The sequence below is a fragment of the Nelusetta ayraudi genome, unplaced genomic scaffold (genome assembly GCF_046127955.1).
Source record: "Nelusetta ayraudi isolate G7.1 ecotype Tasmania unplaced genomic scaffold, CSIRO-AGI_Nayr_v1 ptg000045l, whole genome shotgun sequence".
Taxonomy (NCBI): Eukaryota; Metazoa; Chordata; class Actinopteri; order Tetraodontiformes; family Monacanthidae; genus Nelusetta; species Nelusetta ayraudi.
In genome coordinates this window covers 3,194,672-3,212,657 of record NW_027466095.1, presented here as the reverse complement: position 1 = coordinate 3,212,657, position 17,986 = coordinate 3,194,672, and the positions used below count along the sequence as shown (strand labels likewise).

At 48.0% G+C, this 17,986-nt stretch overlaps 19 non-coding genes across 19 annotated transcripts; all 19 read right to left on the bottom strand.

The window, feature by feature from the left end:
* Positions 1-171: 171 nt before the first annotated feature.
* Positions 172-362, bottom strand: LOC142894894 (U2 spliceosomal RNA). Its single transcript, XR_012928089.1, has one exon. It is a non-coding gene; the product is annotated as a U2 spliceosomal RNA (small nuclear RNA).
* A 792-nt stretch (positions 363-1,154) lies between these two features.
* On the bottom strand, positions 1,155-1,318 carry LOC142894914 (U1 spliceosomal RNA). The gene has a single exon (XR_012928106.1). It is a non-coding gene; the product is annotated as a U1 spliceosomal RNA (small nuclear RNA).
* A 730-nt stretch (positions 1,319-2,048) lies between these two features.
* LOC142894875 (U2 spliceosomal RNA) lies at positions 2,049-2,239 on the bottom strand. Its single transcript, XR_012928071.1, has one exon. It is a non-coding gene; the product is annotated as a U2 spliceosomal RNA (small nuclear RNA).
* A 792-nt stretch (positions 2,240-3,031) lies between these two features.
* LOC142894930 (U1 spliceosomal RNA) lies at positions 3,032-3,195 on the bottom strand. Its single transcript, XR_012928122.1, has one exon. It is a non-coding gene; the product is annotated as a U1 spliceosomal RNA (small nuclear RNA).
* Positions 3,196-3,925: 730 nt separating this feature from the next.
* LOC142894874 (U2 spliceosomal RNA) lies at positions 3,926-4,116 on the bottom strand. Its single transcript, XR_012928070.1, has one exon. It is a non-coding gene; the product is annotated as a U2 spliceosomal RNA (small nuclear RNA).
* Positions 4,117-4,908: 792 nt separating this feature from the next.
* On the bottom strand, positions 4,909-5,072 carry LOC142894912 (U1 spliceosomal RNA). The gene has a single exon (XR_012928104.1). It is a non-coding gene; the product is annotated as a U1 spliceosomal RNA (small nuclear RNA).
* Positions 5,073-5,802: 730 nt separating this feature from the next.
* Positions 5,803-5,993, bottom strand: LOC142894873 (U2 spliceosomal RNA). The gene has a single exon (XR_012928069.1). It is a non-coding gene; the product is annotated as a U2 spliceosomal RNA (small nuclear RNA).
* A 792-nt stretch (positions 5,994-6,785) lies between these two features.
* Positions 6,786-6,949, bottom strand: LOC142894911 (U1 spliceosomal RNA). Its single transcript, XR_012928103.1, has one exon. It is a non-coding gene; the product is annotated as a U1 spliceosomal RNA (small nuclear RNA).
* A 730-nt stretch (positions 6,950-7,679) lies between these two features.
* Positions 7,680-7,870, bottom strand: LOC142894872 (U2 spliceosomal RNA). The gene has a single exon (XR_012928068.1). It is a non-coding gene; the product is annotated as a U2 spliceosomal RNA (small nuclear RNA).
* A 792-nt stretch (positions 7,871-8,662) lies between these two features.
* LOC142894910 (U1 spliceosomal RNA) lies at positions 8,663-8,826 on the bottom strand. Its single transcript, XR_012928102.1, has one exon. It is a non-coding gene; the product is annotated as a U1 spliceosomal RNA (small nuclear RNA).
* Positions 8,827-9,556: 730 nt separating this feature from the next.
* Positions 9,557-9,747, bottom strand: LOC142894871 (U2 spliceosomal RNA). The gene has a single exon (XR_012928067.1). It is a non-coding gene; the product is annotated as a U2 spliceosomal RNA (small nuclear RNA).
* Positions 9,748-10,539: 792 nt separating this feature from the next.
* LOC142894909 (U1 spliceosomal RNA) lies at positions 10,540-10,703 on the bottom strand. The gene has a single exon (XR_012928101.1). It is a non-coding gene; the product is annotated as a U1 spliceosomal RNA (small nuclear RNA).
* Positions 10,704-11,433: 730 nt separating this feature from the next.
* On the bottom strand, positions 11,434-11,624 carry LOC142894893 (U2 spliceosomal RNA). Its single transcript, XR_012928088.1, has one exon. It is a non-coding gene; the product is annotated as a U2 spliceosomal RNA (small nuclear RNA).
* A 792-nt stretch (positions 11,625-12,416) lies between these two features.
* On the bottom strand, positions 12,417-12,580 carry LOC142894908 (U1 spliceosomal RNA). Its single transcript, XR_012928100.1, has one exon. It is a non-coding gene; the product is annotated as a U1 spliceosomal RNA (small nuclear RNA).
* Positions 12,581-13,310: 730 nt separating this feature from the next.
* Positions 13,311-13,501, bottom strand: LOC142894951 (U2 spliceosomal RNA). The gene has a single exon (XR_012928143.1). It is a non-coding gene; the product is annotated as a U2 spliceosomal RNA (small nuclear RNA).
* Positions 13,502-14,293: 792 nt separating this feature from the next.
* Positions 14,294-14,457, bottom strand: LOC142894929 (U1 spliceosomal RNA). Its single transcript, XR_012928121.1, has one exon. It is a non-coding gene; the product is annotated as a U1 spliceosomal RNA (small nuclear RNA).
* A 730-nt stretch (positions 14,458-15,187) lies between these two features.
* LOC142894950 (U2 spliceosomal RNA) lies at positions 15,188-15,378 on the bottom strand. The gene has a single exon (XR_012928142.1). It is a non-coding gene; the product is annotated as a U2 spliceosomal RNA (small nuclear RNA).
* A 792-nt stretch (positions 15,379-16,170) lies between these two features.
* LOC142894907 (U1 spliceosomal RNA) lies at positions 16,171-16,334 on the bottom strand. The gene has a single exon (XR_012928099.1). It is a non-coding gene; the product is annotated as a U1 spliceosomal RNA (small nuclear RNA).
* Positions 16,335-17,064: 730 nt separating this feature from the next.
* Positions 17,065-17,255, bottom strand: LOC142894949 (U2 spliceosomal RNA). Its single transcript, XR_012928141.1, has one exon. It is a non-coding gene; the product is annotated as a U2 spliceosomal RNA (small nuclear RNA).
* Between the last annotated feature and the right edge of the window lie 731 nt (positions 17,256-17,986).

The window sequence follows — 17,986 nt, the reverse complement described above, 5'->3', positions numbered from 1 at the left end:
AGATGTGCTCTAAGTCAGAGGACTGCAGGGGACGTGAAATCATACTCTACCCATTGTGGGAATTGCGCACGGAAAGGCAACCCCGCATGTGCTATTACAGAAGCGCTCCAAACCGCCGATCAAATCTGACCTCAACCCCATCTAGTTGAGCTTGATTTTAGACAAAGTAAGGAGGAGTGCACCGTTCCTGGAGATACTGCCATACCGGGTCAATGCGTGGAGTGGACAGAGCAAGCCCCTATTCCATCTCCCTGGTCCAAAAATCAATTTAATATATGGTCCCCGGGTAGGGGACGTATCAGATATTAAACTGATAAGAACAGATACTACACTTGATCTTAGCCAAAAGGCCGAGAAGCGATACCACGTCACTGGCGAGCACAGGGAGTCATTCCGCTCACAGCCACCCTCGCTCACGGCGCATCGCGGCAGCATTTACTTGGCCTCAACAACAACAAGGTGCTAAAAGTGTGGATGAACCTTCCATGGACAGTGAGCAGCAGAAGCCGCACACAAGTTGGCCAACCTAATGCAAGTGGATGCAGCTTAAAGTTAGTTCTGGCCACGTGAGCACGTCCTGACCGATCCACAATGGCTTCCAACACCAAGTTTCCGTTCAAACTTCCTGCTACGTCTGGCAAGGAAATTGTCAGTCCGTGCAATCTTAACCCGCCACAAAACAAATTCAAATGATTAATGACGCTACTAGGACCAAAGGAAACACTGACCAATATCTATCTTGACACTCATGCACATCTCTCACACTCTGGAATGGAATGTCTTGGTCTCAGTCTTAATCTTGTTTGTCCATGTTTCAACAACTAATACCTAAATCAGTGTCAATTGTTTAACTGTCACCAAATCTTTTCTGGTTCCACCAGTGATTGGACACTGAAACTCAGGGAACAGAGAATGGGGAGAGAAAGTGGACACAAACGCAAGAGCTTTGTGTACAATCGAAACGGAGCCACGGAAACTTGGCCAGCAGCCTGATGAACGCAGCCAAGTGAGAAGCTGAACTTCAGTCAGAAAGCCTCTCAAGACAACATGTCATGATTCAAGAAGCCATCTGATCACGGGCATCGCGCACGCTGGACAGACAGCATTTCTTACTGGCGTACAAGAGAACGTACTCTTGCTTTTCAACATCTGATCAGGGGAGAGCGCGAACGCAGTCCCCCACTACCAGAAATTATGCAGTCGAGATTCCCACATTTGGGGAATTCGCAGGGGTCAGCACAACCGGAGTGCAATGGTCGCGCCTCGCCCTGGGTGAACCACCTTCTTGATCATGGTGTCTCCCCTGCCAGGTAAGTATGAGTTGTCCATGGCTGACATGACCACGTCTTCCACAGTCATTGCGCGCTGGCTCACGGTGCTCGCCACGTGTTCACAGCCAAAGGCATGTCAGAAAGAAAAGCAATAGTTGATATTTGGTTGAATGAGAAAGAAATCTGTCCCAACCTCATGTCTCCCAAATAACAGATTTGTACGTGAGCAATCCTTTTTCCACAGTTCACTGCTGCATGACCACAACAAAAGGGAATTTGGAAAACCACTCATTTCATCCCATTTACCTCCAAAAGAATCAACAACTAAACCACCAGAGAAAATGTGGCAAAAAGAGCTCCATTTGAAATCTGTGATGTGCGATTCCAGTGGGAAATTCAGAGAAAAGAAGAACATTCTGAATCGTCAAGGGGAAAAACAAAACAAATGACCACTCAACTAATTCATCGAGGAGTAGAAAACGCAACGCTAAAGCACTAGCTGCAATGCATACAGCGGGACGGCACCAAAGAAAAGGCAGCAGACTGCTTGATGCCGGACCAACAGCTGACAGGTCGCAGTGCAACGCCCTCTGCTGTTTACTACGGAGATGTGCTCTAAGTCAGAGGACTGCAGGGGACGTGAAATCATACTCTACCCATTGTGGGAATTGCGCACGGAAAGGCAACCCCGCATGTGCTATTACAGAAGCGCTCCAAACCGCCGATCAAATCTGACCTCAACCCCATCTAGTTGAGCTTGATTTTAGACAACGTAAGGAGGAGTGCACCGTTCCTGGAGATACTGCCATACCGGGTCGATGCGTGGAGTGGACGGAGCAAGCCCCTATTCCATCTCCCTGGTCCAAAAATCAATTTAATATATGGTCCCCGGGTAGGGGACGTATCAGATATTAAACTGATAAGAACAGATACTACACTTGATCTTAGCCAAAAGGCCGAGAAGCGATACCACGTCACTGGCGAGCACAGGGAGTCATTCCGCTCACAGCCACCCTCGCTCACGGCGCATCGCGGCAGCATTTACTTGGCCTCAACAACAACAAGGTGCTAAAAGTGTGGATGAACCTTCCATGGACAGTGAGCAGCAGAAGCCGCACACAAGTTGGCCAACCTAATGCAAGTGGATGCAGCTTAAAGTTAGTTCTGGCCACGTGAGCACGTCCTGACCGATCCACAATGGCTTCCAACACCAAGTTTCCGTTCAAACTTCCTGCTACGTCTGGCAAGGAAATTGTCAGTCCGTGCAATCTTAACCCGCCACAAAACAAATTCAAATGATTAATGACGCTACTAGGACCAAAGGAAACACTGACCAATATCTATCTTGACACTCATGCACATCTCTCACACTCTGGAATGGAATGTCTTGGTCTCAGTCTTAATCTTGTTTGTCCATGTTTCAACAACTAATACCTAAATCAGTGTCAATTGTTTAACTGTCACCAAATCTTTTCTGGTTCCACCAGTGATTGGACACTGAAACTCAGGGAACAGAGAATGGGGAGAGAAAGTGGACACAAACGCAAGAGCTTTGTGTACAATCGAAACGGAGCCACGGAAACTTGGCCAGCAGCCTGATGAACGCAGCCAAGTGAGAAGCTGAACTTCAGTCAGAAAGCCTCTCAAGACAACATGTCATGATTCAAGAAGCCATCTGATCACGGGCATCGCGCACGCTGGACAGACAGCATTTCTTACTGGCGTACAAGAGAACGTACTCTTGCTTTTCAACATCTGATCAGGGGAGAGCGCGAACGCAGTCCCCCACTATCAGAAATTATGCAGTCGAGATTCCCACATTTGGGGAATTCGCAGGGGTCAGCACAACCGGAGTGCAATGGTCGCGCCTCGCCCTGGGTGAACCACCTTCTTGATCATGGTGTCTCCCCTGCCAGGTAAGTATGAGTTGTCCATGGCTGACATGACCACGTCTTCCACAGTCATTGCGCGCTGGCTCACGGTGCTCGCCACGTGTTCACAGCCAAAGGCATGTCAGAAAGAAAAGCAATAGTTGATATTTGGTTGAATGAGAAAGAAATCTGTCCCAACCTCATGTCTCCCAAATAACAGATTTGTACGTGAGCAATCCTTTTTCCACAGTTCACTGCTGCATGACCACAACAAAAGGGAATTTGGAAAACCACTCATTTCATCCCATTTACCTCCAAAAGAATCAACAACTAAACCACCAGAGAAAATGTGGCAAAAAGAGCTCCATTTGAAATCTGTGATGTGCGATTCCAGTGGGAAATTCAGAGAAAAGAAGAACATTCTGAATCGTCAAGGGGAAAAACAAAACAAATGACCACTCAACTAATTCATCGAGGAGTAGAAAACGCAACGCTAAAGCACTAGCTGCAATGCATACAGCGGGACGGCACCAAAGAAAAGGCAGCAGACTGCTTGATGCCGGACCAACAGCTGACAGGTCGCAGTGCAACGCCCTCTGCTGTTTACTACGGAGATGTGCTCTAAGTCAGAGGACTGCAGGGGACGTGAAATCATACTCTACCCATTGTGGGAATTGCGCACGGAAAGGCAACCCCGCATGTGCTATTACAGAAGCGCTCCAAACCGCCGATCAAATCTGACCTCAACCCCATCTAGTTGAGCTTGATTTTAGACAACGTAAGGAGGAGTGCACCGTTCCTGGAGATACTGCCATACCGGGTCGATGCGTGGAGTGGACGGAGCAAGCCCCTATTCCATCTCCCTGGTCCAAAAATCAATTTAATATATGGTCCCCGGGTAGGGGACGTATCAGATATTAAACTGATAAGAACAGATACTACACTTGATCTTAGCCAAAAGGCCGAGAAGCGATACCACGTCACTGGCGAGCACAGGGAGTCATTCCGCTCACAGCCACCCTCGCTCACGGCGCATCGCGGCAGCATTTACTTGGCCTCAACAACAACAAGGTGCTAAAAGTGTGGATGAACCTTCCATGGACAGTGAGCAGCAGAAGCCGCACACAAGTTGGCCAACCTAATGCAAGTGGATGCAGCTTAAAGTTAGTTCTGGCCACGTGAGCACGTCCTGACCGATCCACAATGGCTTCCAACACCAAGTTTCCGTTCAAACTTCCTGCTACGTCTGGCAAGGAAATTGTCAGTCCGTGCAATCTTAACCCGCCACAAAACAAATTCAAATGATTAATGACGCTACTAGGACCAAAGGAAACACTGACCAATATCTATCTTGACACTCATGCACATCTCTCACACTCTGGAATGGAATGTCTTGGTCTCAGTCTTAATCTTGTTTGTCCATGTTTCAACAACTAATACCTAAATCAGTGTCAATTGTTTAACTGTCACCAAATCTTTTCTGGTTCCACCAGTGATTGGACACTGAAACTCAGGGAACAGAGAATGGGGAGAGAAAGTGGACACAAACGCAAGAGCTTTGTGTACAATCGAAACGGAGCCACGGAAACTTGGCCAGCAGCCTGATGAACGCAGCCAAGTGAGAAGCTGAACTTCAGTCAGAAAGCCTCTCAAGACAACATGTCATGATTCAAGAAGCCATCTGATCACGGGCATCGCGCACGCTGGACAGACAGCATTTCTGACTGGCGTACGAGAGAACGTACTCTTGCTTTTCAACATCTGATCAGGGGAGAGCGCGAACGCAGTCCCCCACTACCAGAAATTATGCAGTCGAGATTCCCACATTTGGGGAATTCGCAGGGGTCAGCACAACCGGAGTGCAATGGTCGCGCCTCGCCCTGGGTGAACCACCTTCTTGATCATGGTGTCTCCCCTGCCAGGTAAGTATGAGTTGTCCATGGCTGACATGACCACGTCTTCCACAGTCATTGCGCGCTGGCTCACGGTGCTCGCCACGTGTTCACAGCCAAAGGCATGTCAGAAAGAAAAGCAATAGTTGATATTTGGTTGAATGAGAAAGAAATCTGTCCCAACCTCATGTCTCCCAAATAACAGATTTGTACGTGAGCAATCCTTTTTCCACAGTTCACTGCTGCATGACCACAACAAAAGGGAATTTGGAAAACCACTCATTTCATCCCATTTACCTCCAAAAGAATCAACAACTAAACCACCAGAGAAAATGTGGCAAAAAGAGCTCCATTTGAAATCTGTGATGTGCGATTCCAGTGGGAAATTCAGAGAAAAGAAGAACATTCTGAATCGTCAAGGGGAAAAACAAAACAAATGACCACTCAACTAATTCATCGAGGAGTAGAAAACGCAACGCTAAAGCACTAGCTGCAATGCATACAGCGGGACGGCACCAAAGAAAAGGCAGCAGACTGCTTGATGCCGGACCAACAGCTGACAGGTCGCAGTGCAACGCCCTCTGCTGTTTACTACGGAGATGTGCTCTAAGTCAGAGGACTGCAGGGGACGTGAAATCATACTCTACCCATTGTGGGAATTGCGCACGGAAAGGCAACCCCGCATGTGCTATTACAGAAGCGCTCCAAACCGCCGATCAAATCTGACCTCAACCCCATCTAGTTGAGCTTGATTTTAGACAACGTAAGGAGGAGTGCACCGTTCCTGGAGATACTGCCATACCGGGTCGATGCGTGGAGTGGACGGAGCAAGCCCCTATTCCATCTCCCTGGTCCAAAAATCAATTTAATATATGGTCCCCGGGTAGGGGACGTATCAGATATTAAACTGATAAGAACAGATACTACACTTGATCTTAGCCAAAAGGCCGAGAAGCGATACCACGTCACTGGCGAGCACAGGGAGTCATTCCGCTCACAGCCACCCTCGCTCACGGCGCATCGCGGCAGCATTTACTTGGCCTCAACAACAACAAGGTGCTAAAAGTGTGGATGAACCTTCCATGGACAGTGAGCAGCAGAAGCCGCACACAAGTTGGCCAACCTAATGCAAGTGGATGCAGCTTAAAGTTAGTTCTGGCCACGTGAGCACGTCCTGACCGATCCACAATGGCTTCCAACACCAAGTTTCCGTTCAAACTTCCTGCTACGTCTGGCAAGGAAATTGTCAGTCCGTGCAATCTTAACCCGCCACAAAACAAATTCAAATGATTAATGACGCTACTAGGACCAAAGGAAACACTGACCAATATCTATCTTGACACTCATGCACATCTCTCACACTCTGGAATGGAATGTCTTGGTCTCAGTCTTAATCTTGTTTGTCCATGTTTCAACAACTAATACCTAAATCAGTGTCAATTGTTTAACTGTCACCAAATCTTTTCTGGTTCCACCAGTGATTGGACACTGAAACTCAGGGAACAGAGAATGGGGAGAGAAAGTGGACACAAACGCAAGAGCTTTGTGTACAATCGAAACGGAGCCACGGAAACTTGGCCAGCAGCCTGATGAACGCAGCCAAGTGAGAAGCTGAACTTCAGTCAGAAAGCCTCTCAAGACAACATGTCATGATTCAAGAAGCCATCTGATCACGGGCATCGCGCACGCTGGACAGACAGCATTTCTGACTGGCGTACGAGAGAACGTACTCTTGCTTTTCAACATCTGATCAGGGGAGAGCGCGAACGCAGTCCCCCACTACCAGAAATTATGCAGTCGAGATTCCCACATTTGGGGAATTCGCAGGGGTCAGCACAACCGGAGTGCAATGGTCGCGCCTCGCCCTGGGTGAACCACCTTCTTGATCATGGTGTCTCCCCTGCCAGGTAAGTATGAGTTGTCCATGGCTGACATGACCACGTCTTCCACAGTCATTGCGCGCTGGCTCACGGTGCTCGCCACGTGTTCACAGCCAAAGGCATGTCAGAAAGAAAAGCAATAGTTGATATTTGGTTGAATGAGAAAGAAATCTGTCCCAACCTCATGTCTCCCAAATAACAGATTTGTACGTGAGCAATCCTTTTTCCACAGTTCACTGCTGCATGACCACAACAAAAGGGAATTTGGAAAACCACTCATTTCATCCCATTTACCTCCAAAAGAATCAACAACTAAACCACCAGAGAAAATGTGGCAAAAAGAGCTCCATTTGAAATCTGTGATGTGCGATTCCAGTGGGAAATTCAGAGAAAAGAAGAACATTCTGAATCGTCAAGGGGAAAAACAAAACAAATGACCACTCAACTAATTCATCGAGGAGTAGAAAACGCAACGCTAAAGCACTAGCTGCAATGCATACAGCGGGACGGCACCAAAGAAAAGGCAGCAGACTGCTTGATGCCGGACCAACAGCTGACAGGTCGCAGTGCAACGCCCTCTGCTGTTTACTACGGAGATGTGCTCTAAGTCAGAGGACTGCAGGGGACGTGAAATCATACTCTACCCATTGTGGGAATTGCGCACGGAAAGGCAACCCCGCATGTGCTATTACAGAAGCGCTCCAAACCGCCAATCAAATCTGACCTCAACCCCATCTAGTTGAGCTTGATTTTAGACAACGTAAGGAGGAGTGCACCGTTCCTGGAGATACTGCCATACCGGGTCGATGCGTGGAGTGGACGGAGCAAGCCCCTATTCCATCTCCCTGGTCCAAAAATCAATTTAATATATGGTCCCCGGGTAGGGGACGTATCAGATATTAAACTGATAAGAACAGATACTACACTTGATCTTAGCCAAAAGGCCGAGAAGCGATACCACGTCACTGGCGAGCACAGGGAGTCATTCCGCTCACAGCCACCCTCGCTCACGGCGCATCGCGGCAGCATTTACTTGGCCTCAACAACAACAAGGTGCTAAAAGTGTGGATGAACCTTCCATGGACAGTGAGCAGCAGAAGCCGCACACAAGTTGGCCAACCTAATGCAAGTGGATGCAGCTTAAAGTTAGTTCTGGCCACGTGAGCACGTCCTGACCGATCCACAATGGCTTCCAACACCAAGTTTCCGTTCAAACTTCCTGCTACGTCTGGCAAGGAAATTGTCAGTCCGTGCAATCTTAACCCGCCACAAAACAAATTCAAATGATTAATGACGCTACTAGGACCAAAGGAAACACTGACCAATATCTATCTTGACACTCATGCACATCTCTCACACTCTGGAATGGAATGTCTTGGTCTCAGTCTTAATCTTGTTTGTCCATGTTTCAACAACTAATACCTAAATCAGTGTCAATTGTTTAACTGTCACCAAATCTTTTCTGGTTCCACCAGTGATTGGACACTGAAACTCAGGGAACAGAGAATGGGGAGAGAAAGTGGACACAAACGCAAGAGCTTTGTGTACAATCGAAACGGAGCCACGGAAACTTGGCCAGCAGCCTGATGAACGCAGCCAAGTGAGAAGCTGAACTTCAGTCAGAAAGCCTCTCAAGACAACATGTCATGATTCAAGAAGCCATCTGATCACGGGCATCGCGCACGCTGGACAGACAGCATTTCTTACTGGCGTACAAGAGAACGTACTCTTGCTTTTCAACATCTGATCAGGGGAGAGCGCGAACGCAGTCCCCCACTACCAGAAATTATGCAGTCGAGATTCCCACATTTGGGGAATTCGCAGGGGTCAGCACAACCGGAGTGCAATGGTCGCGCCTCGCCCTGGGTGAACCACCTTCTTGATCATGGTGTCTCCCCTGCCAGGTAAGTATGAGTTGTCCATGGCTGACATGACCACGTCTTCCACAGTCATTGCGCGCTGGCTCACGGTGCTCGCCACGTGTTCACAGCCAAAGGCATGTCAGAAAGAAAAGCAATAGTTGATATTTGGTTGAATGAGAAAGAAATCTGTCCCAACCTCATGTCTCCCAAATAACAGATTTGTACGTGAGCAATCCTTTTTCCACAGTTCACTGCTGCATGACCACAACAAAAGGGAATTTGGAAAACCACTCATTTCATCCCATTTACCTCCAAAAGAATCAACAACTAAACCACCAGAGAAAATGTGGCAAAAAGAGCTCCATTTGAAATCTGTGATGTGCGATTCCAGTGGGAAATTCAGAGAAAAGAAGAACATTCTGAATCGTCAAGGGGAAAAACAAAACAAATGACCACTCAACTAATTCATCGAGGAGTAGAAAACGCAACGCTAAAGCACTAGCTGCAATGCATACAGCGGGACGGCACCAAAGAAAAGGCAGCAGACTGCTTGATGCCGGACCAACAGCTGACAGGTCGCAGTGCAACGCCCTCTGCTGTTTACTACGGAGATGTGCTCTAAGTCAGAGGACTGCAGGGGACGTGAAATCATACTCTACCCATTGTGGGAATTGCGCACGGAAAGGCAACCCCGCATGTGCTATTACAGAAGCGCTCCAAACCGCCGATCAAATCTGACCTCAACCCCATCTAGTTGAGCTTGATTTTAGACAACGTAAGGAGGAGTGCACCGTTCCTGGAGATACTGCCATACCGGGTCGATGCGTGGAGTGGACGGAGCAAGCCCCTATTCCATCTCCCTGGTCCAAAAATCAATTTAATATATGGTCCCCGGGTAGGGGACGTATCAGATATTAAACTGATAAGAACAGATACTACACTTGATCTTAGCCAAAAGGCCGAGAAGCGATACCACGTCACTGGCGAGCACAGGGAGTCATTCCGCTCACAGCCACCCTCGCTCACGGCGCATCGCGGCAGCATTTACTTGGCCTCAACAACAACAAGGTGCTAAAAGTGTGGATGAACCTTCCATGGACAGTGAGCAGCAGAAGCCGCACACAAGTTGGCCAACCTAATGCAAGTGGATGCAGCTTAAAGTTAGTTCTGGCCACGTGAGCACGTCCTGACCGATCCACAATGGCTTCCAACACCAAGTTTCCGTTCAAACTTCCTGCTACGTCTGGCAAGGAAATTGTCAGTCCGTGCAATCTTAACCCGCCACAAAACAAATTCAAATGATTAATGACGCTACTAGGACCAAAGGAAACACTGACCAATATCTATCTTGACACTCATGCACATCTCTCACACTCTGGAATGGAATGTCTTGGTCTCAGTCTTAATCTTGTTTGTCCATGTTTCAACAACTAATACCTAAATCAGTGTCAATTGTTTAACTGTCACCAAATCTTTTCTGGTTCCACCAGTGATTGGACACTGAAACTCAGGGAACAGAGAATGGGGAGAGAAAGTGGACACAAACGCAAGAGCTTTGTGTACAATCGAAACGGAGCCACGGAAACTTGGCCAGCAGCCTGATGAACGCAGCCAAGTGAGAAGCTGAACTTCAGTCAGAAAGCCTCTCAAGACAACATGTCATGATTCAAGAAGCCATCTGATCACGGGCATCGCGCACGCTGGACAGACAGCATTTCTGACTGGCGTACGAGAGAACGTACTCTTGCTTTTCAACATCTGATCAGGGGAGAGCGCGAACGCAGTCCCCCACTACCAGAAATTATGCAGTCGAGATTCCCACATTTGGGGAATTCGCAGGGGTCAGCACAACCGGAGTGCAATGGTCGCGCCTCGCCCTGGGTGAACCACCTTCTTGATCATGGTGTCTCCCCTGCCAGGTAAGTATGAGTTGTCCATGGCTGACATGACCACGTCTTCCACAGTCATTGCGCGCTGGCTCACGGTGCTCGCCACGTGTTCACAGCCAAAGGCATGTCAGAAAGAAAAGCAATAGTTGATATTTGGTTGAATGAGAAAGAAATCTGTCCCAACCTCATGTCTCCCAAATAACAGATTTGTACGTGAGCAATCCTTTTTCCACAGTTCACTGCTGCATGACCACAACAAAAGGGAATTTGGAAAACCACTCATTTCATCCCATTTACCTCCAAAAGAATCAACAACTAAACCACCAGAGAAAATGTGGCAAAAAGAGCTCCATTTGAAATCTGTGATGTGCGATTCCAGTGGGAAATTCAGAGAAAAGAAGAACATTCTGAATCGTCAAGGGGAAAAACAAAACAAATGACCACTCAACTAATTCATCGAGGAGTAGAAAACGCAACGCTAAAGCACTAGCTGCAATGCATACAGCGGGACGGCACCAAAGAAAAGGCAGCAGACTGCTTGATGCCGGACCAACAGCTGACAGGTCGCAGTGCAACGCCCTCTGCTGTTTACTACGGAGATGTGCTCTAAGTCAGAGGACTGCAGGGGACGTGAAATCATACTCTACCCATTGTGGGAATTGCGCACGGAAAGGCAACCCCGCATGTGCTATTACAGAAGCGCTCCAAACCGCCAATCAAATCTGACCTCAACCCCATCTAGTTGAGCTTGATTTTAGACAAAGTAAGGAGGAGTGCACCGTTCCTGGAGATACTGCCATACCGGGTCAATGCGTGGAGTGGACAGAGCAAGCCCCTATTCCATCTCCCTGGTCCAAAAATCAATTTAATATATGGTCCCCGGGTAGGGGACGTATCAGATATTAAACTGATAAGAACAGATACTACACTTGATCTTAGCCAAAAGGCCGAGAAGCGATACCACGTCACTGGCGAGCACAGGGAGTCATTCCGCTCACAGCCACCCTCGCTCACGGCGCATCGCGGCAGCATTTACTTGGCCTCAACAACAACAAGGTGCTAAAAGTGTGGATGAACCTTCCATGGACAGTGAGCAGCAGAAGCCGCACACAAGTTGGCCAACCTAATGCAAGTGGATGCAGCTTAAAGTTAGTTCTGGCCACGTGAGCACGTCCTGACCGATCCACAATGGCTTCCAACACCAAGTTTCCGTTCAAACTTCCTGCTACGTCTGGCAAGGAAATTGTCAGTCCGTGCAATCTTAACCCGCCACAAAACAAATTCAAATGATTAATGACGCTACTAGGACCAAAGGAAACACTGACCAATATCTATCTTGACACTCATGCACATCTCTCACACTCTGGAATGGAATGTCTTGGTCTCAGTCTTAATCTTGTTTGTCCATGTTTCAACAACTAATACCTAAATCAGTGTCAATTGTTTAACTGTCACCAAATCTTTTCTGGTTCCACCAGTGATTGGACACTGAAACTCAGGGAACAGAGAATGGGGAGAGAAAGTGGACACAAACGCAAGAGCTTTGTGTACAATCGAAACGGAGCCACGGAAACTTGGCCAGCAGCCTGATGAACGCAGCCAAGTGAGAAGCTGAACTTCAGTCAGAAAGCCTCTCAAGACAACATGTCATGATTCAAGAAGCCATCTGATCACGGGCATCGCGCACGCTGGACAGACAGCATTTCTTACTGGCGTACAAGAGAACGTACTCTTGCTTTTCAACATCTGATCAGGGGAGAGCGCGAACGCAGTCCCCCACTACCAGAAATTATGCAGTCGAGATTCCCACATTTGGGGAATTCGCAGGGGTCAGCACAACCGGAGTGCAATGGTCGCGCCTCGCCCTGGGTGAACCACCTTCTTGATCATGGTGTCTCCCCTGCCAGGTAAGTATGAGTTGTCCATGGCTGACATGACCACGTCTTCCACAGTCATTGCGCGCTGGCTCACGGTGCTCGCCACGTGTTCACAGCCAAAGGCATGTCAGAAAGAAAAGCAATAGTTGATATTTGGTTGAATGAGAAAGAAATCTGTCCCAACCTCATGTCTCCCAAATAACAGATTTGTACGTGAGCAATCCTTTTTCCACAGTTCACTGCTGCATGACCACAACAAAAGGGAATTTGGAAAACCACTCATTTCATCCCATTTACCTCCAAAAGAATCAACAACTAAACCACCAGAGAAAATGTGGCAAAAAGAGCTCCATTTGAAATCTGTGATGTGCGATTCCAGTGGGAAATTCAGAGAAAAGAAGAACATTCTGAATCGTCAAGGGGAAAAACAAAACAAATGACCACTCAACTAATTCATCGAGGAGTAGAAAACGCAACGCTAAAGCACTAGCTGCAATGCATACAGCGGGACGGCACCAAAGAAAAGGCAGCAGACTGCTTGATGCCGGACCAACAGCTGACAGGTCGCAGTGCAACGCCCTCTGCTGTTTACTACGGAGATGTGCTCTAAGTCAGAGGACTGCAGGGGACGTGAAATCATACTCTACCCATTGTGGGAATTGCGCACGGAAAGGCAACCCCGCATGTGCTATTACAGAAGCGCTCCAAACCGCCGATCAAATCTGACCTCAACCCCATCTAGTTGAGCTTGATTTTAGACAACGTAAGGAGGAGTGCACCGTTCCTGGAGATACTGCCATACCGGGTCGATGCGTGGAGTGGACGGAGCAAGCCCCTATTCCATCTCCCTGGTCCAAAAATCAATTTAATATATGGTCCCCGGGTAGGGGACGTATCAGATATTAAACTGATAAGAACAGATACTACACTTGATCTTAGCCAAAAGGCCGAGAAGCGATACCACGTCACTGGCGAGCACAGGGAGTCATTCCGCTCACAGCCACCCTCGCTCACGGCGCATCGCGGCAGCATTTACTTGGCCTCAACAACAACAAGGTGCTAAAAGTGTGGATGAACCTTCCATGGACAGTGAGCAGCAGAAGCCGCACACAAGTTGGCCAACCTAATGCAAGTGGATGCAGCTTAAAGTTAGTTCTGGCCACGTGAGCACGTCCTGACCGATCCACAATGGCTTCCAACACCAAGTTTCCGTTCAAACTTCCTGCTACGTCTGGCAAGGAAATTGTCAGTCCGTGCAATCTTAACCCGCCACAAAACAAATTCAAATGATTAATGACGCTACTAGGACCAAAGGAAACACTGACCAATATCTATCTTGACACTCATGCACATCTCTCACACTCTGGAATGGAATGTCTTGGTCTCAGTCTTAATCTTGTTTGTCCATGTTTCAACAACTAATACCTAAATCAGTGTCAATTGTTTAACTGTCACCAAATCTTTTCTGGTTCCACCAGTGATTGGACACTGAAACTCAGGGAACAGAGAATGGGGAGAGAAAGTGGACACAAACGCAAGAGCTTTGTGTACAATCGAAACGGAGCCACGGAAACTTGGCCAGCAGCCTGATGAACGCAGCCAAGTGAGAAGCTGAACTTCAGTCAGAAAGCCTCTCAAGACAACATGTCATGATTCAAGAAGCCATCTGATCACGGGCATCGCGCACGCTGGACAGACAGCATTTCTTACTGGCGTACAAGAGAACGTACTCTTGCTTTTCAACATCTGATCAGGGGAGAGCGCGAACGCAGTCCCCCACTATCAGAAATTATGCAGTCGAGATTCCCACATTTGGGGAATTCGCAGGGGTCAGCACAACCGGAGTGCAATGGTCGCGCCTCGCCCTGGGTGAACCACCTTCTTGATCATGGTGTCTCCCCTGCCAGGTAAGTATGAGTTGTCCATGGCTGACATGACCACGTCTTCCACAGTCATTGCGCGCTGGCTCACGGTGCTCGCCACGTGTTCACAGCCAAAGGCATGTCAGAAAGAAAAGCAATAGTTGATATTTGGTTGAATGAGAAAGAAATCTGTCCCAACCTCATGTCTCCCAAATAACAGATTTGTACGTGAGCAATCCTTTTTCCACAGTTCACTGCTGCATGACCACAACAAAAGGGAATTTGGAAAACCACTCATTTCATCCCATTTACCTCCAAAAGAATCAACAACTAAACCACCAGAGAAAATGTGGCAAAAAGAGCTCCATTTGAAATCTGTGATGTGCGATTCCAGTGGGAAATTCAGAGAAAAGAAGAACATTCTGAATCGTCAAGGGGAAAAACAAAACAAATGACCACTCAACTAATTCATCGAGGAGTAGAAAACGCAACGCTAAAGCACTAGCTGCAATGCATACAGCGGGACGGCACCAAAGAAAAGGCAGCAGACTGCTTGATGCCGGACCAACAGCTGACAGGTCGCAGTGCAACGCCCTCTGCTGTTTACTACGGAGATGTGCTCTAAGTCAGAGGACTGCAGGGGACGTGAAATCATACTCTACCCATTGTGGGAATTGCGCACGGAAAGGCAACCCCGCATGTGCTATTACAGAAGCGCTCCAAACCGCCGATCAAATCTGACCTCAACCCCATCTAGTTGAGCTTGATTTTAGACAACGTAAGGAGGAGTGCACCGTTCCTGGAGATACTGCCATACCGGGTCGATGCGTGGAGTGGACGGAGCAAGCCCCTATTCCATCTCCCTGGTCCAAAAATCAATTTAATATATGGTCCCCGGGTAGGGGACGTATCAGATATTAAACTGATAAGAACAGATACTACACTTGATCTTAGCCAAAAGGCCGAGAAGCGATACCACGTCACTGGCGAGCACAGGGAGTCATTCCGCTCACAGCCACCCTCGCTCACGGCGCATCGCGGCAGCATTTACTTGGCCTCAACAACAACAAGGTGCTAAAAGTGTGGATGAACCTTCCATGGACAGTGAGCAGCAGAAGCCGCACACAAGTTGGCCAACCTAATGCAAGTGGATGCAGCTTAAAGTTAGTTCTGGCCACGTGAGCACGTCCTGACCGATCCACAATGGCTTCCAACACCAAGTTTCCGTTCAAACTTCCTGCTACGTCTGGCAAGGAAATTGTCAGTCCGTGCAATCTTAACCCGCCACAAAACAAATTCAAATGATTAATGACGCTACTAGGACCAAAGGAAACACTGACCAATATCTATCTTGACACTCATGCACATCTCTCACACTCTGGAATGGAATGTCTTGGTCTCAGTCTTAATCTTGTTTGTCCATGTTTCAACAACTAATACCTAAATCAGTGTCAATTGTTTAACTGTCACCAAATCTTTTCTGGTTCCACCAGTGATTGGACACTGAAACTCAGGGAACAGAGAATGGGGAGAGAAAGTGGACACAAACGCAAGAGCTTTGTGTACAATCGAAACGGAGCCACGGAAACTTGGCCAGCAGCCTGATGAACGCAGCCAAGTGAGAAGCTGAACTTCAGTCAGAAAGCCTCTCAAGACAACATGTCATGATTCAAGAAGCCATCTGATCACGGGCATCGCGCACGCTGGACAGACAGCATTTCTGACTGGCGTACGAGAGAACGTACTCTTGCTTTTCAACATCTGATCAGGGGAGAGCGCGAACGCAGTCCCCCACTACCAGAAATTATGCAGTCGAGATTCCCACATTTGGGGAATTCGCAGGGGTCAGCACAACCGGAGTGCAATGGTCGCGCCTCGCCCTGGGTGAACCACCTTCTTGATCATGGTGTCTCCCCTGCCAGGTAAGTATGAGTTGTCCATGGCTGACATGACCACGTCTTCCACAGTCATTGCGCGCTGGCTCACGGTGCTCGCCACGTGTTCACAGCCAAAGGCATGTCAGAAAGAAAAGCAATAGTTGATATTTGGTTGAATGAGAAAGAAATCTGTCCCAACCTCATGTCTCCCAAATAACAGATTTGTACGTGAGCAATCCTTTTTCCACAGTTCACTGCTGCATGACCACAACAAAAGGGAATTTGGAAAACCACTCATTTCATCCCATTTACCTCCAAAAGAATCAACAACTAAACCACCAGAGAAAATGTGGCAAAAAGAGCTCCATTTGAAATCTGTGATGTGCGATTCCAGTGGGAAATTCAGAGAAAAGAAGAACATTCTGAATCGTCAAGGGGAAAAACAAAACAAATGACCACTCAACTAATTCATCGAGGAGTAGAAAACGCAACGCTAAAGCACTAGCTGCAATGCATACAGCGGGACGGCACCAAAGAAAAGGCAGCAGACTGCTTGATGCCGGACCAACAGCTGACAGGTCGCAGTGCAACGCCCTCTGCTGTTTACTACGGAGATGTGCTCTAAGTCAGAGGACTGCAGGGGACGTGAAATCATACTCTACCCATTGTGGGAATTGCGCACGGAAAGGCAACCCCGCATGTGCTATTACAGAAGCGCTCCAAACCGCCGATCAAATCTGACCTCAACCCCATCTAGTTGAGCTTGATTTTAGACAACGTAAGGAGGAGTGCACCGTTCCTGGAGATACTGCCATACCGGGTCGATGCGTGGAGTGGACGGAGCAAGCCCCTATTCCATCTCCCTGGTCCAAAAATCAATTTAATATATGGTCCCCGGGTAGGGGACGTATCAGATATTAAACTGATAAGAACAGATACTACACTTGATCTTAGCCAAAAGGCCGAGAAGCGATACCACGTCACTGGCGAGCACAGGGAGTCATTCCGCTCACAGCCACCCTCGCTCACGGCGCATCGCGGCAGCATTTACTTGGCCTCAACAACAACAAGGTGCTAAAAGTGTGGATGAACCTTCCATGGACAGTGAGCAGCAGAAGCCGCACACAAGTTGGCCAACCTAATGCAAGTGGATGCAGCTTAAAGTTAGTTCTGGCCACGTGAGCACGTCCTGACCGATCCACAATGGCTTCCAACACCAAGTTTCCGTTCAAACTTCCTGCTACGTCTGGCAAGGAAATTGTCAGTCCGTGCAATCTTAACCCGCCACAAAACAAATTCAAATGATTAATGACGCTACTAGGACCAAAGGAAACACTGACCAATATCTATCTTGACACTCATGCACATCTCTCACACTCTGGAATGGAATGTCTTGGTCTCAGTCTTAATCTTGTTTGTCCATGTTTCAACAACTAATACCTAAATCAGTGTCAATTGTTTAACTGTCACCAAATCTTTTCTGGTTCCACCAGTGATTGGACACTGAAACTCAGGGAACAGAGAATGGGGAGAGAAAGTGGACACAAACGCAAGAGCTTTGTGTACAATCGAAACGGAGCCACGGAAACTTGGCCAGCAGCCTGATGAACGCAGCCAAGTGAGAAGCTGAACTTCAGTCAGAAAGCCTCTCAAGACAACATGTCATGATTCAAGAAGCCATCTGATCACGGGCATCGCGCACGCT